The sequence below is a fragment of the Delphinapterus leucas genome, unplaced genomic scaffold, assembly GCF_059928025.1.
Source record: "Delphinapterus leucas isolate spDelLeu-1000000601 "Yukka" unplaced genomic scaffold, BTC_Dleu_Yukka2 spDelLeu_asBTCV2_sq31, whole genome shotgun sequence".
Classification (NCBI taxonomy): domain Eukaryota; kingdom Metazoa; phylum Chordata; class Mammalia; order Artiodactyla; family Monodontidae; genus Delphinapterus; species Delphinapterus leucas.
Window position 1 is genome coordinate 9,481,506 of NW_028322240.1, and position 15,093 is coordinate 9,496,598.

The window sequence follows — 15,093 nt, forward strand, 5'->3', positions numbered from 1 at the left end:
ACCAAGGGGAGGAGACTCGCAGCAGGCACCAACTCCCACGAGAGAGCCGACGTCGTCAAGGCGGGGTGGGCCAGCCAGGCAGGAGTGACCTCAGAGAAGAGGGCCCACCTCTCAGAAGTGTGAGGAACCCAGCCAGGATCAGACTCTCACCGGAGGGTCCACATCACCAAGGGGATGGGAACCAGGCAGGAGTGTCCTCACACCAGTGGGGCCACATCAGCCAAAGGTGAGGAACCCAGCACATGTGGCCTCAAACTACAGGACACACATAACCAAGGGGCTGGGAGTGAGGCAGGTGTCCGGAGGGGCACATTTAACTCTAATTTCCCACCAGGAAGAGGAATTAACCAAAGGCTCAGAGTGCCGTGTCGGACCCTGATTATGGCCTAAAGCAAACCTGCGGTTCTGTGGCCAGCTTTCAAGGAAACGAGTTAAGAAAGGAAATCACGGGCACTGTAATTCACAAACCTGCAGAGATATAAATGACAGCTATTGGCAAAAATATACTGAAGTAAGTCTGCAAAGAGGACTTGAAAACGAGGCAGAATTGCAGGAATCATATTTCAGGAGGTAGATTGGAATTGCATTTAAAGCATGTGAAAAGCGGCAGATCTTTGACACTGATGCACTTGGACAAAAGTGCGTAAACATTTTTTCCTGAATATATTCAGGAAAAAACGCATATGCCCTTTTTGGCCAACCAAGCACTCCAGCAATGGAAATCCGCACTACAATGAAGTCTCATTTCCCATTCGTCAAAAGGGCCATCTGAAAAAAGTGTAAAAACCAGAAGCACAGGACAGGCCATGGAGAACAGGGAGCCTTGTTATGCTGATGGGCGGGATGTAAATTGCCAACAGACACTCTGGAGATGTTTATGGTGTATCCTGAAACATCTGAAAAACAAAGCTACAGAGCCTAGGGTACTTCCACTTTTAGCCCTATAGCTTAGGAAAATTAAAATCAACAAGACACAGCCAGCACAAAATTTAGGGCTGCTGTGTTTACAAGAATCTCGAGTCCAGTACAAATTAAATATCCCAGAAAGAAAAAAATGGATAAAGGAGTTGTGCTACTTACGTACAATGGAATATCACTCAGCAATGAAATCAATGTCATCAGGCCTGTAGCAGCAAATTGAGTGGATTTAAATATGATGATTCTAAGAGAAATACGTCACACAGAGAAAGATAAGTATCATAAGATATCACTAATAGAGGGAGTGTAAACTTGGCTACACATAAACTGAAATACAAAACCGAACAGAGTCTCACATTTAGATAAACACTTATGCTTGCTTAAGGGGAATGTTGAGTTGGGGTGCTGTATAAAACCAGAGATTGAAATTAGCACACATACCGTTCCATAAGCCAAATATGTACTAGACAAGACCTACTCTTTGCTCAACGAAATAGACTCATCCATGGTGTATCACCTCACACATGTTAGAATGGGCATCATCAGAAAATCTACAAACAACAAATGCTGGAAAGGGTGTGGAGATAAGGAACCCTCTTGCACTATTGTTGGGAATGTAAATTGATACAGTCACTGTGGAGAACATTATGGAGTTTCTTATAAAACTAAGAATAGAATTACCATATGATACAGCAATCCCACTACTGGGCATATACCCAGACAAAACCATAAATCAAAAAGAGACATTCACCGCAATGTTCATTGCATCACTATTTACAATATCCAGGTAATGGAAGCAACCTAAATGCCCACAGACAGACGAATGCATAAAGAAGTGGTACATATATAAAATGGAATATTACTAAGCCATAAAAAGGAATGAAATTGGGTCATTTGTAGAGACGTTGATGGATCTAGAGACTGTCATACAGAGTGAAGTAAGTCAGAAATAGAAAAACAAATCTTGTCTATTAATGCCTATATGTGGAACCTAGACAAATTTTACAGATGAACCGTTTTGCAAGGCAGAAATAGAGCAACAGATGTAGACAACAAACGTATGGACACCAAGGGGGGAAAGCTGTTGGGGGGTGGTGGTGGGAGGAGTTGAGAGATTGGGATTGGCATATATACATTTATATGTATAAAAGAGATAACCAAAAAGAACCTGCTGTATAAAAAAATAAAATAAAATTCAAATTACAAAAAGTAAAACAGAGAAAATATTCTTCCCTTCACATACATGTATTTATATGAATAAATTATTTCCATGCTTATATCTGTAAATACAAAAAAGAGGAATAAAATCTACCTTGAACCAAAAACGAAAAAAAGAAAAAAAAACAGAACCCACCAGTTACACAGAGGAAAACCGTATCAGGGCACTTGCTCCAGTTGTAAGCAATTCTGAAGTTGGTCAGTGGTGGGGAATCATCTCCCATTCAGCCAGCAGGCCCCACGCAACAAGCGTCCTCATTGCAAAGCTGGGGGACCGTGCCGAGGCATCTGTGAGTAAACGTGGGCTGAGCCCCAGGCCAGCTGCTGCTGAAATGTTCCCACCCTTCCCAGGTAAAACACCTGAATATGTACAAGGACTTGAAAGCCTAGAGGAAGGGCCATGGAGCCACATGAGCGACAGCATGCCAGCCGACTTGGTACCTACAGGCCAGCCAGGGTGGTCCTGGCCCTGGGTGCTCTTCTGGAAGCTTTCCATTTCCCTACCTGCGATACCCCTGCTGTCCCGGCCCCCACTGCTTTCTTCCTCACTCACCTCTGCCCAGGGAGAAATTCCAGCGGCAGGTATGGGTGACACATCCTCTTCTTTAGCAGGTGGCATCTTGGCAACTGCTGCAGAAAGTCCAGCAGAGCCCCACTCACACTGGGCCACCCACAAAGCCGTGGCCTCTCACTCCCTCCCACCAGTCCAGCCCCAAGACTGCTGACAGGGCAGAGAAAATGGCGTCAGGCACAGCTGCAGGGGCTCTTGCTGCCTGGAGCGGTGTTTATATTGATCTGAACCCAGGCACACCTGGGGAGGGCTGGCCGGCACGGTCAGGCTTCCCAGGCCAGCCAATAATCACCCCTCAGGGGCTCACAGTTGCAGAAACTGGAACTTGCTGAATCGGCCAGGTCCAAGGAACAGGTGTGGGCTCCTGAGAGTCAGGATAGACAAGGGGCTGCAGCTCTGGCTTGTTTTCTAATTATATTATCTGGCCCATGAGTGGGAGACAACTTCAAGAAAACCCTCTCCTAATGAGAGGAACCCAGGAGTCAGGGAGAGGAGGGGTGGCTGGTGGGTGGAGACAGAGGCCTGGTGCCCCGGGTGCAGTGGAAGTCTCTGGAAGACCAGGTGGAGGGAGGCCACACAGAGTGATGCCCAGGGTCACAGACCTGTCGGAGCTGCTGTTTGTTAGTTCAAGTCCTGCTCTGAGGTGCTCTGTGTCAGATCTGAGTGACAGGTGAGCTGGGAGTGCTCTGCAATGAGGGCGATATGCACGGTTCCTGTGTTCCCAGCCCTGCCATGGTACCTGCAAGGGTAGCTCTGTATCCTGGGAGGGGCCTGACCACGAGAGCCCCATGGGCTGCAGGGGGACCTGCCCAGGGAACACCATATCCTGGGAGGGTCCTGAACATGAGAGCCCCGTGGGCTGGGTTGGGGTACCTGCCCAGGTGAGCTCCATATCCTGGGATTGGCCTGACCTCGAGAGCCCCATGGGCTGCTGGAGTCCTGGTAAAGGATGTCAGGACAGTCAGTTAAGCCACTGAGGATATACCTCCAGTAGTTCCTAAACCCTACACCCTGCTGCTCATTCTACCAACCACCAGGACATGGTATTCTGTATTAGTCTTCAATGATGCCTTCTTTTGTATTCTATTAGTCCCAGAGTCACAAGAAATTTTGGCTTGTGAGTGGCAGGACTCAACATACAACTAAAACAATACTTCCGGGCCGTGTTGTCCCAAGGGTTCAAAAATTCCCACACCATCTTTGGGGAAAGCTCAGCTAAAGACCTAAAAGTTCTACCTCTGGAAAAGGAAACACTCCTTCAATATGCAGACGACATTCTGACCGCCAGCCCTACTAAGGAGACCTCTGAACTACGAAGCCAATAAAGGATACAAGTTGTCCAAGAAAAAGCTCAAATATCACAGACTACGGTGACCTGCCTGGGCTTCATTCTCACAGAAGGTCGGAGAAGCCCATCCCAGGAAAGGGAAGAAACAATTTACAGCCTTACCCATTTCTAAATCTAGAAGACAGCTTAGGGGTTCCTGGGGAGGCCAGGGTTTGCTGCTTCTGGATCCCTAACTACAGTCTACTAGCTCGGCCTCTATATGAAACACTGAAAGGAAAAGGTGATGATCCTTTTGAATAGAATGCAGAAGTGGCCTTTCAAGAATGGAAAGAGCAGTCAATTCAGACCCTTGCACAGGAACTCCCTAATTTAGCTAAACCCTTTGACCTTTACATTCCTGGTGAACGGTGAATCGCCATTGGAGTATTAGTGCAAAACCTGGGACCACTTGAAATGGAACAATGCAAGAATGCGATCCAGGTAGGATAAACTATGGTCACCAAGGGGATTGGCCCACCGCCACATCTGGCCAAGATACTGGCAGTATCCGAAAACATGGAAATCAGCAGCCCAAAAGGCCACCTCCCTCCTAAGGTAAAAGGACCCCACGTGGTGATCCTAACCACCAAACATGCCCTGAAGTTGCAGTGTTGGCTCCGTGGGCACACTGACCTTGAGTGAGGAGGCCCTCCAACTCCAACCTCCATAGAGATAACCAGGGCAAAGGGGCACCATGACGACTCGTGTGAAGGTGTCTGCACGGGCAAATTTAACGCTCATTTCCCACCAGGAAGAGGAATTATCCAAAGGCTCAGCATGCCGTGCCAGGACCAGATTAGGGCCTGAAGCATTCCTGCGGGTTTGCGGCCAGCTCACAAGAAAGCGAGATGAAGAAAGGAGCTCAGGGGCACTGTAATTCACAAACCTGCAGAGTTATGAATGACAACTATGGTCTAAAAATATATTGAAGGAAGGCTGCGAAGAGGACTTGAAAGTGGGGCAGAATTTCAGGAAAACGATTTCAGGGGTAGACTGGAATTGCATTTAAAGCATAGCAAAAGAGGCAGAACGACGACAATGATGCACTTGGCCAAAAAGGGCGTATGCGTTTTTTCCTGAATATATTCAGGAAAAAACGCATACGCCCTTTTTGGCCAACCAAGCAAGCGTGTAAAGGAAATCTGCACTACAATGAAGTCTCACTGCGCCCCGGTCAAAAGGGCCATCTGAAAAAAGTGTAAAATCCAGAAAGGCAGCACAGACCATGGAGAAGAGGGAGCCTTGTTATGCTGATGGGCGGGATGTAATTTGCCAACAGCCACTCTGGAGAAGTGTATGGTGTTTCCTCAAACACCTAAAAAACCAAGCAACGGAGCCTACAGCACTTCCACTTATGGTCCTATAGCTTAGTGAAATTAAAATCAAAAACACACAGCCACCCCAAAGTTTCAGACGGCTCTGTTTACAAGAACCTCGTCTACGGTACAAGTTAAATATCCAAGAAAGCGAAAAATGGATAAAGAAATTGTGGTACGTACGTACAATGGAATATCACTCACCAATGAAATCTACGTCATCAGGCCCATTGCGGCATAATGAGTGGATTCAGGTACGATGATTCTAAGTGGAATAAGTCACACAGAAAATGAAACATCATAAGATATCACTAATACAAGGAATGTAAACTTGGCTACACATGAACTGAATTACAAAACAGAACAGGGTCTCAAATTTAGAAAACCAACTTATGCTTGCTTAAGGGGAAATGTGAGTTGGGGTGCTGCATAAAACCAGAGATAGAAATTAGCACAGATACCTTTCCATAAGCCAAATATATAATACTCAAGACCTACCCCTTGCTCAACGAAATGGACTAAACACCCCATATTCAAAGCCTAGGAATACACCTGACTGATCAGAATCTTCAAACCCATGGATTTATATGTCTCCATAAGAGAATCAAGCGTGTGTACAGCTGCAAGAATGCAGCAGAGAAAATCCGATAAATCCCATTATCAAAATGAATTACAGAAACAAAACACAATGACAGTGAAATAGAGAGCAATTTTTAAATAATTCATTCAGGGCTTGTGATGCAACCTGGATTTACCACATCTACACCCAGAGCTGAGTGAGACATAAGGTTGGACACTTCGGGCTGATAGCATTGGTGAGGTTCGATGAGCAAGTGCAGACCCTTTGAAGTCATACTGCATGGTACCCATTCCATGGGTCCCAACTCTCCAGGATTGAGGGATTCTTCCTTCAGCTAAAACATGCATGGAAAACCCAAGTATGGTGCACCATGTGACCGGGAAACGTTTTCAAATGCATCTCAGTTTTCTTCCCCTTTTACTCGGGTTCACCATTCCAGACCCTTTACTAACACTCTCCCCACTTGGAGACTCAGTGCCTTTAACCTCCTGTTTGTCACAGTTTGCAATATCTGCGCAAGATGAACAGGAATGGGGGAATCAATGAGACACTAGCTGGAGGTGTCTGCACAGGCAAATTTAACGCTCATTTCCCACCAGGAAGAGGAATTCACCAAAGGCTCAGCATGCCGTGCCGGAACCAGATTAGGGCCTGAAGCAATCATGTGTGTTTGCGGCCAGCTCACAAGAAAGCGAGTTGAAGAAAGGAGCTCAGGGGCACTGTAATTCACAAACCTGCAGAGTTATAAATGACAGCTATCGTCCAAAAATATATTGAAGGAAGGCTGCGAAGAGGACTTGTAAGTGGGCAGAATTGCAAGAAAACGATTTCAGGGGGTAGACTGGAATTGCATTTAAAGCATAGGAAAAGAGGCAGAACGTCGACAATGATGCACTTGGCCAAAAAGGGCGTATGCGTTTTTTCCTGAATATATTCAGGAAAAAACGCATACGCCCTTTTTGGCCAACCATGCAAGCATGTTAAAGAATTATGCACTACAATGAAGTCTCACAGCCCCCCGGTCAAAAGGGCCATCTAAAAAAAGTGTAAAATCCAGAAAGACAGCACAGGCCATGGAGAACTGGGAGCCTTGTTATGCTGATGGGCGGGATGTAAATTGCCAACAGCCACCCCGGAGAAGTGTATGGTGTTTCCTGAAACACCTAAAAAACAAAGCAACGGAGCCTACGGCACTTCCAGTTATGGTCCTATAGCTTAGGGAAATTAAAATCAAAAACACACAGCCACCCCAAATTTTCGGACGGCTCTGTTTACAAGAACCTCATCTACGGTACAAGTTAAATATCCCAGAATGTGAAAAATGGATAAAGAAGTTGTGGTTCGTACATACAATGGAATATCACTCAGCAATGAAATCTATGTCATCAGGCCCATCACGGCATAATGAGTGGATTCAGCTACAGTGATTCTAAGTGAAATAAGTCACACAGAAAATGAAACATCATAAGATATCACTAATACACGGAATGTAAACTTGGCTACACATGAACTGAATTACAAAACAGAACAGGGACTCAAATTTAGAAAACCAACTTATGCTTGCTTAAGGGCAAAGGTGAGTTGGGGTGCTGCATAAAACCAGAGATTGAAAATAGCACAGATACCGTTCCATAAGCCAAATATGTAATAGTCAAGACCTACTCCTTGTTCAACGACATGGACTCAACACCACATATTCGACGCCTAGGAATATACCTGACTAGTAAGAATCTTAAAACCCGTGGATTTATATTTCTCTGTAGGAGAATCAAGCGTTTGTGCAGCGGCATGAACGCAGCAGTGAAAATCCGATAAATCCCATTATCAAACTAAATTACAAAAACAAAACACAATGACAGTGAAAGAGACAGCAATTCTTAAATAATTGATTCAGGGCTTGTGATGAAACCTGGATTTACCACATCTACACCCAGAGCTGGGTGAGGCATAAGGCTGGACACTTCGAACTGATAGCATTGGTGAGGTTCGGTGAGCAAATTCAGACCCTTTTTAGTCATACTGCATGGTACCCATTCCATGGGTCAATAATCTCCAGGTTTAAGGAATTCTTCCTTCAGCTAAAACATGCATGGGAAACCCAGAGTATTGTCCACTGTGAGACTGGGAAACCATTTTAAATGGCTCTCAGGTTTCGTTCCCTGGTACTCGGGTTCACCATTCCAGATGCTTTACTAACCCTCTACCCACTTGGAGAGTCAGTGCCTTTAACCTCCTGTTTGGCACAGTTTGCAATTTCTGCACAAGATGAACAGGAATAGGGAGAACCAATGAGAGACTAGCTGTAGGTGTCTCCACGGGCAAACTGAATGCTCATTTCTCACCAGAAAGAGGAATTTACCAAAGGCTCAGCGTGCCGTGCCGAAACCAGATTACGGCCTGAAGCAATCCTGCGGTTTTGCGGCCAGCTCACAAGAAAGCGTGTTGAAGAAAGGAGCTCAGGGACACTGTATTTAACAAACCTGCAGAGTTATTAATGACAGGTATCATACAAAAATATATTGAAGTAAGGCTGCGAGGAGGACTTGAAAGCGGGGCAGTATTCCTGGAATATGATTTCAGGACGTAGACGGGAAGTGCTCTGAAAGCATAGGAGAAGAGGCAGATCCTGGACAATGATGCACTTGGTCAAAATGTGCATCTGCGTTTTTTCCAGGGCCCTCATTAAAGAGGGTAGGAGGCTCCCAGAATGCTTTAGTGGCCAACAGAGGGCCCACATCATCAAGGCGACGTGAGCCAGCCAGGCAGGAGTGACCTCACATCAGAGGGCCCACCTCACAGAAGGGTAAGGAACCCAGCCAGGATCAGACTCTCACCAGAGTGCCCACATCAGCAAGGGGCTGTGAACCAGGCAGGAGTGTCATCACACCCGTGGGGCCATATCATCAAAAGTTGAGGTAACAAGAAAATGTGGCCTCAAACCAGAGGACCCACATCACCATGGGTCTTGGAGCGAGGCAGGCAGGATTAACCTCACAACACATGGCCCATTGTATAAAAAAGGTGAGGAATCCAGCAGTTGGAACATCCCAGCAGGCGGCCCAGAGCACCGAGGCTATGGGATCCAGGCAGTGATGAACTCACAACAGAGGGCCCTCATCATGAAACTGTGAGCAAACCAGCCGTTGTGACCTCAGAGCACAAGGCCCACATCCCCATGGGGAAGGGAACCAAGTAGGAGTGTCATCGCACCAGTGGGCACACATCAGAAAATGTGGGGAGCCCAGCAGTTAGGGCCTGACACCAGAGGGCTCTCATCACCGAGGAGAGGAGGCTCCCAGCAGGCTCCAACTGCTACCAGTGGGCCGCCGTCGCCAATGCGGGGTGTGCCAGCCAGGCAAGAGTGACCTCAGAGCAGAGGGCCCACCTCACAAAAGTGTGAGGAACCCAAGGAGGATCAGACTCTCACCAGAGGGCCCACATCACCAAGAGAATGGGAACCAGGCTGGAGTGTCCTCACACCAGTGGGACCTCATCAACGAAATGTGAGTGACCCAGCACACGTGGCCTCAAACCAGAGGACACACATCACCAAGGGGCTGGGAGTGAGGCAGGCAGGAGGAGTCTCAAAACAGAGGGCCCATAGAAGAAAAAAGGTGAGGAATCCCGCAGTTGGAACCTCCCAGCAGGCGGCCAGGAGCAGCGAGGCTATGGGATCCAGACCTGACTGAACTCAAAACAGAGGGCCCTCATCATGAAACTGTGAGCAACCCAGGCTTTGGGACCTCAGAGCAGAAGGCCCACATTCCTATGTGGTTGGGAACATGGCATAAGTGTACTCGCACCTCAGGGCACACATCAGAGAATTGTGGGAGCCCAGAAGTTAGGGTCTGACGCCAGAGGGCCCTCATTACCAAGGGGAGGAGACTCCAAGCAGGCACCAACTCCCAACTGAGGGCCCATGTCGACAAGGTGACGTGTGACAGCCAGGCAGGAGTGACCTCACAGCAGAGGGCCTACCTCACAGAAGGGTGAGGAACCCAGCCAGGATAAGACTCTCACCAGAGGGCCCACATCACCAAGGGGATCAGAACCAGGCAGGACTGTCTTCACACCAGGGTGACCACATCATAGAAAGGTGAGGAAACCAGCACATGAGGCCTAAACCAGAGGACCCACATCTCCAAGGGGCTGGGAGTGAGGCAGGCAGGAGGAGTCTCAAAACAGAGGGCCCATAGAAGAAAAAAGGTGAGGAATCCCGCAGTTGTAACCTCCCCGCAGGTGGCCAGGAGCAGCGAGGCTATGGGATCCAGGCCGGAGTGAACTCACACCAGAGGGCCCTCATCATGAAACTGAGCAACCCACCGTTGGGACCTCAGAGCAGATGGCCCACATTCCCATGGTGTTGGGAACCTGGCAGGAGTGTACTCGCACCACAGGGCGCACATCAGAAAATTTTGGGAGGCCAGGAGTTAGGGCCTGACGCCAGAGGGCCCTCATTACCAAGGGGAGGAGACTCGCAGCAGGCACCAACTCCCACGAGAGAGCCGACGTCGTCAAGGCGGGGTGGGCCAGCCAGGCAGGAGTGACCTCAGAGAAGAGGGCCCACCTCTCAGAAGTGTGAGGAACCCAGCCAGGATCAGACTCTCACCGGAGGGTCCACATCACCAAGGGGATGGGAACCAGGCAGGAGTGTCCTCACACCAGTGGGGCCACATCAGCCAAAGGTGAGGAACCCAGCACATGTGGCCTCAAACTACAGGACACACATAACCAAGGGGCTGGGAGTGAGGCAGGTGTCCGGAGGGGCACATTTAACTCTAATTTCCCACCAGGAAGAGGAATTAACCAAAGGCTCAGAGTGCCGTGTCGGACCCTGATTATGGCCTAAAGCAAACCTGCGGTTCTGTGGCCAGCTTTCAAGGAAACGAGTTAAGAAAGGAAATCACGGGCACTGTAATTCACAAACCTGCAGAGATATAAATGACAGCTATTGGCAAAAATATACTGAAGTAAGTCTGCAAAGAGGACTTGAAAACGAGGCAGAATTGCAGGAATCATATTTCAGGAGGTAGATTGGAATTGCATTTAAAGCATGTGAAAAGCGGCAGATCTTTGACACTGATGCACTTGGACAAAAGTGCGTAAACATTTTTTCCTGAATATATTCAGGAAAAAACGCATATGCCCTTTTTGGCCAACCAAGCACTCCAGCAATGGAAATCCGCACTACAATGAAGTCTCATTTCCCATTCGTCAAAAGGGCCATCTGAAAAAAGTGTAAAAACCAGAAGCACAGGACAGGCCATGGAGAACAGGGAGCCTTGTTATGCTGATGGGCGGGATGTAAATTGCCAACAGACACTCTGGAGATGTTTATGGTGTATCCTGAAACATCTGAAAAACAAAGCTACAGAGCCTAGGGTACTTCCACTTTTAGCCCTATAGCTTAGGAAAATTAAAATCAACAAGACACAGCCAGCACAAAATTTAGGGCTGCTGTGTTTACAAGAATCTCGAGTCCAGTACAAATTAAATATCCCAGAAAGAAAAAAATGGATAAAGGAGTTGTGCTACTTACGTACAATGGAATATCACTCAGCAATGAAATCAATGTCATCAGGCCTGTAGCAGCAAATTGAGTGGATTTAAATATGATGATTCTAAGAGAAATACGTCACACAGAGAAAGATAAGTATCATAAGATATCACTAATAGAGGGAGTGTAAACTTGGCTACACATAAACTGAAATACAAAACCGAACAGAGTCTCACATTTAGATAAACACTTATGCTTGCTTAAGGGGAATGTTGAGTTGGGGTGCTGTATAAAACCAGAGATTGAAATTAGCACACATACCGTTCCATAAGCCAAATATGTACTAGACAAGACCTACTCTTTGCTCAACGAAATAGACTCATCCATGGTGTATCACCTCACACATGTTAGAATGGGCATCATCAGAAAATCTACAAACAACAAATGCTGGAAAGGGTGTGGAGATAAGGAACCCTCTTGCACTATTGTTGGGAATGTAAATTGATACAGTCACTGTGGAGAACATTATGGAGTTTCTTATAAAACTAAGAATAGAATTACCATATGATACAGCAATCCCACTACTGGGCATATACCCAGACAAAACCATAAATCAAAAAGAGACATTCACCGCAATGTTCATTGCATCACTATTTACAATATCCAGGTAATGGAAGCAACCTAAATGCCCACAGACAGACGAATGCATAAAGAAGTGGTACATATATAAAATGGAATATTACTAAGCCATAAAAAGGAATGAAATTGGGTCATTTGTAGAGACGTTGATGGATCTAGAGACTGTCATACAGAGTGAAGTAAGTCAGAAATAGAAAAACAAATCTTGTCTATTAATGCCTATATGTGGAACCTAGACAAATTTTACAGATGAACCGTTTTGCAAGGCAGAAATAGAGCAACAGATGTAGACAACAAACGTATGGACACCAAGGGGGGAAAGCTGTTGGGGGGTGGTGGTGGGAGGAGTTGAGAGATTGGGATTGGCATATATACATTTATATGTATAAAAGAGATAACCAAAAAGAACCTGCTGTATAAAAAAATAAAATAAAATTCAAATTACAAAAAGTAAAACAGAGAAAATATTCTTCCCTTCACATACATGTATTTATATGAATAAATTATTTCCATGCTTATATCTGTAAATACAAAAAAGAGGAATAAAATCTACCTTGAACCAAAAACGAAAAAAAGAAAAAAAAACAGAACCCACCAGTTACACAGAGGAAAACCGTATCAGGGCACTTGCTCCAGTTGTAAGCAATTCTGAAGTTGGTCAGTGGTGGGGAATCATCTCCCATTCAGCCAGCAGGCCCCACGCAACAAGCATCCTCATTGCAAAGCTGGGGGACCGTGCCGAGGCATCTGTGAGTAAACGTGGGCTGAGCCCCAGGCCAGCTGCTGCTGAAATGTTCCCACCCTTCCCAGGTAAAACACCTGAATATGTACAAGGACTTGAAAGCCTAGAGGAAGGGCCATGGAGCCACATGAGCGACAGCATGCCAGCCGACTTGGTACCTACAGGCCAGCCAGGGTGGTCCTGGCCCTGGGTGCTCTTCTGGAAGCTTTCCATTTCCCTACCTGCGATACCCCTGCTGTCCCGGCCCCCACTGCTTTCTTCCTCACTCACCTCTGCCCAGGGAGAAATTCCAGCGGCAGGTATGGGTGACACATCCTCTTCTTTAGCAGGTGGCATCTTGGCAACTGCTGCAGAAAGTCCAGCAGAGCCCCACTCACACTGGGCCACCCACAAAGCCGTGGCCTCTCACTCCCTCCCACCAGTCCAGCCCCAAGACTGCTGACAGGGCAGAGAAAATGGCGTCAGGCACAGCTGCAGGGGCTCTTGCTGCCTGGAGCGGTGTTTATATTGATCTGAACCCAGGCACACCTGGGGAGGGCTGGCCGGCACGGTCAGGCTTCCCAGGCCAGCCAATAATCACCCCTCAGGGGCTCACAGTTGCAGAAACTGGAACTTGCTGAATCGGCCAGGTCCAAGGAACAGGTGTGGGCTCCTGAGAGTCAGGATAGACAAGGGGCTGCAGCTCTGGCTTGTTTTCTAATTATATTATCTGGCCCATGAGTGGGAGACAACTTCAAGAAAACCCTCTCCTAATGAGAGGAACCCAGGAGTCAGGGAGAGGAGGGGTGGCTGGTGGGTGGAGACAGAGGCCTGGTGCCCTGGGTGCAGTGGAAGTCTCTGGAAGACCAGGTGGAGGGAGGCCACACAGAGTGATGCCCAGGGTCACAGACCTGTCGGAGCTGCTGTTTGTTAGTTCAAGTCCTGCTCTGAGGTGCTCTGTGTCAGATCTGAGTGACAGGTGAGCTGGGAGTGCTCTGCAATGAGGGCGATATGCACGGTTCCTGTGTTCCCAGCCCTGCCATGGTACCTGCAAGGGTAGCTCTGTATCCTGGGAGGGGCCTGACCACGAGAGCCCCATGGGCTGCAGGGGGACCTGCCCAGGGAACACCATATCCTGGGAGGGTCCTGAACATGAGAGCCCCGTGGGCTGGGTTGGGGTACCTGCCCAGGTGAGCTCCATATCCTGGGATTGGCCTGACCTCGAGAGCCCCATGGGCTGCTGGAGTCCTGGTAAAGGATGTCAGGACAGTCAGTTAAGCCACTGAGGATATACCTCCAGTAGTTCCTAAACCCTACACCCTGCTGCTCATTCTACCAACCACCAGGACATGGTATTCTGTATTAGTCTTCAATGATGCCTTCTTTTGTATTCTATTAGTCCCAGAGTCACAAGAAATTTTGGCTTGTGAGTGGCAGGACTCAACATACAACTAAAACAATACTTCCGGGCCGTGTTGTCCCAAGGGTTCAAAAATTCCCACACCATCTTTGGGGAAAGCTCAGCTAAAGACCTAAAAGTTCTACCTCTGGAAAAGGAAACACTCCTTCAATATGCAGACGACATTCTGACCGCCAGCCCTACTAAGGAGACCTCTGAACTACGAAGCCAATAAAGGATACAAGTTGTCCAAGAAAAAGCTCAAATATCACAGACTACGGTGACCTGCCTGGGCTTCATTCTCACAGAAGGTCGGAGAAGCCCATCCCAGGAAAGGGAAGAAACAATTTACAGCCTTACCCATTTCTAAATCTAGAAGACAGCTTAGGGGTTCCTGGGGAGGCCAGGGTTTGCTGCTTCTGGATCCCTAACTACAGTCTACTAGCTCGGCCTCTATATGAAACACTGAAAGGAAAAGGTGATGATCCTTTTGAATAGAATGCAGAAGTGGCCTTTCAAGAATGGAAAGAGCAGTCAATTCAGACCCTTGCACAGGAACTCCCTAATTTAGCTAAACCCTTTGACCTTTACATTCCTGGTGAACGGTGAATCGCCATTGGAGTATTAGTGCAAAACCTGGGACCACTTGAAATGGAACAATGCAAGAATGCGATCCAGGTAGGATAAACTATGGTCACCAAGGGGATTGGCCCACCGCCACATCTGGCCAAGATACTGGCAGTATCCGAAAACATGGAAATCAGCAGCCCAAAAGGCCACCTCCCTCCTAAGGTAAAAGGACCCCACGTGGTGATCCTAACCACCAAACATGCCCTGAAGTTGCAGTGTTGGCTCCGTGGGCACACTGACCTTGAGTGAGGAGGCCCTCCAACTCCAACCTCCATAG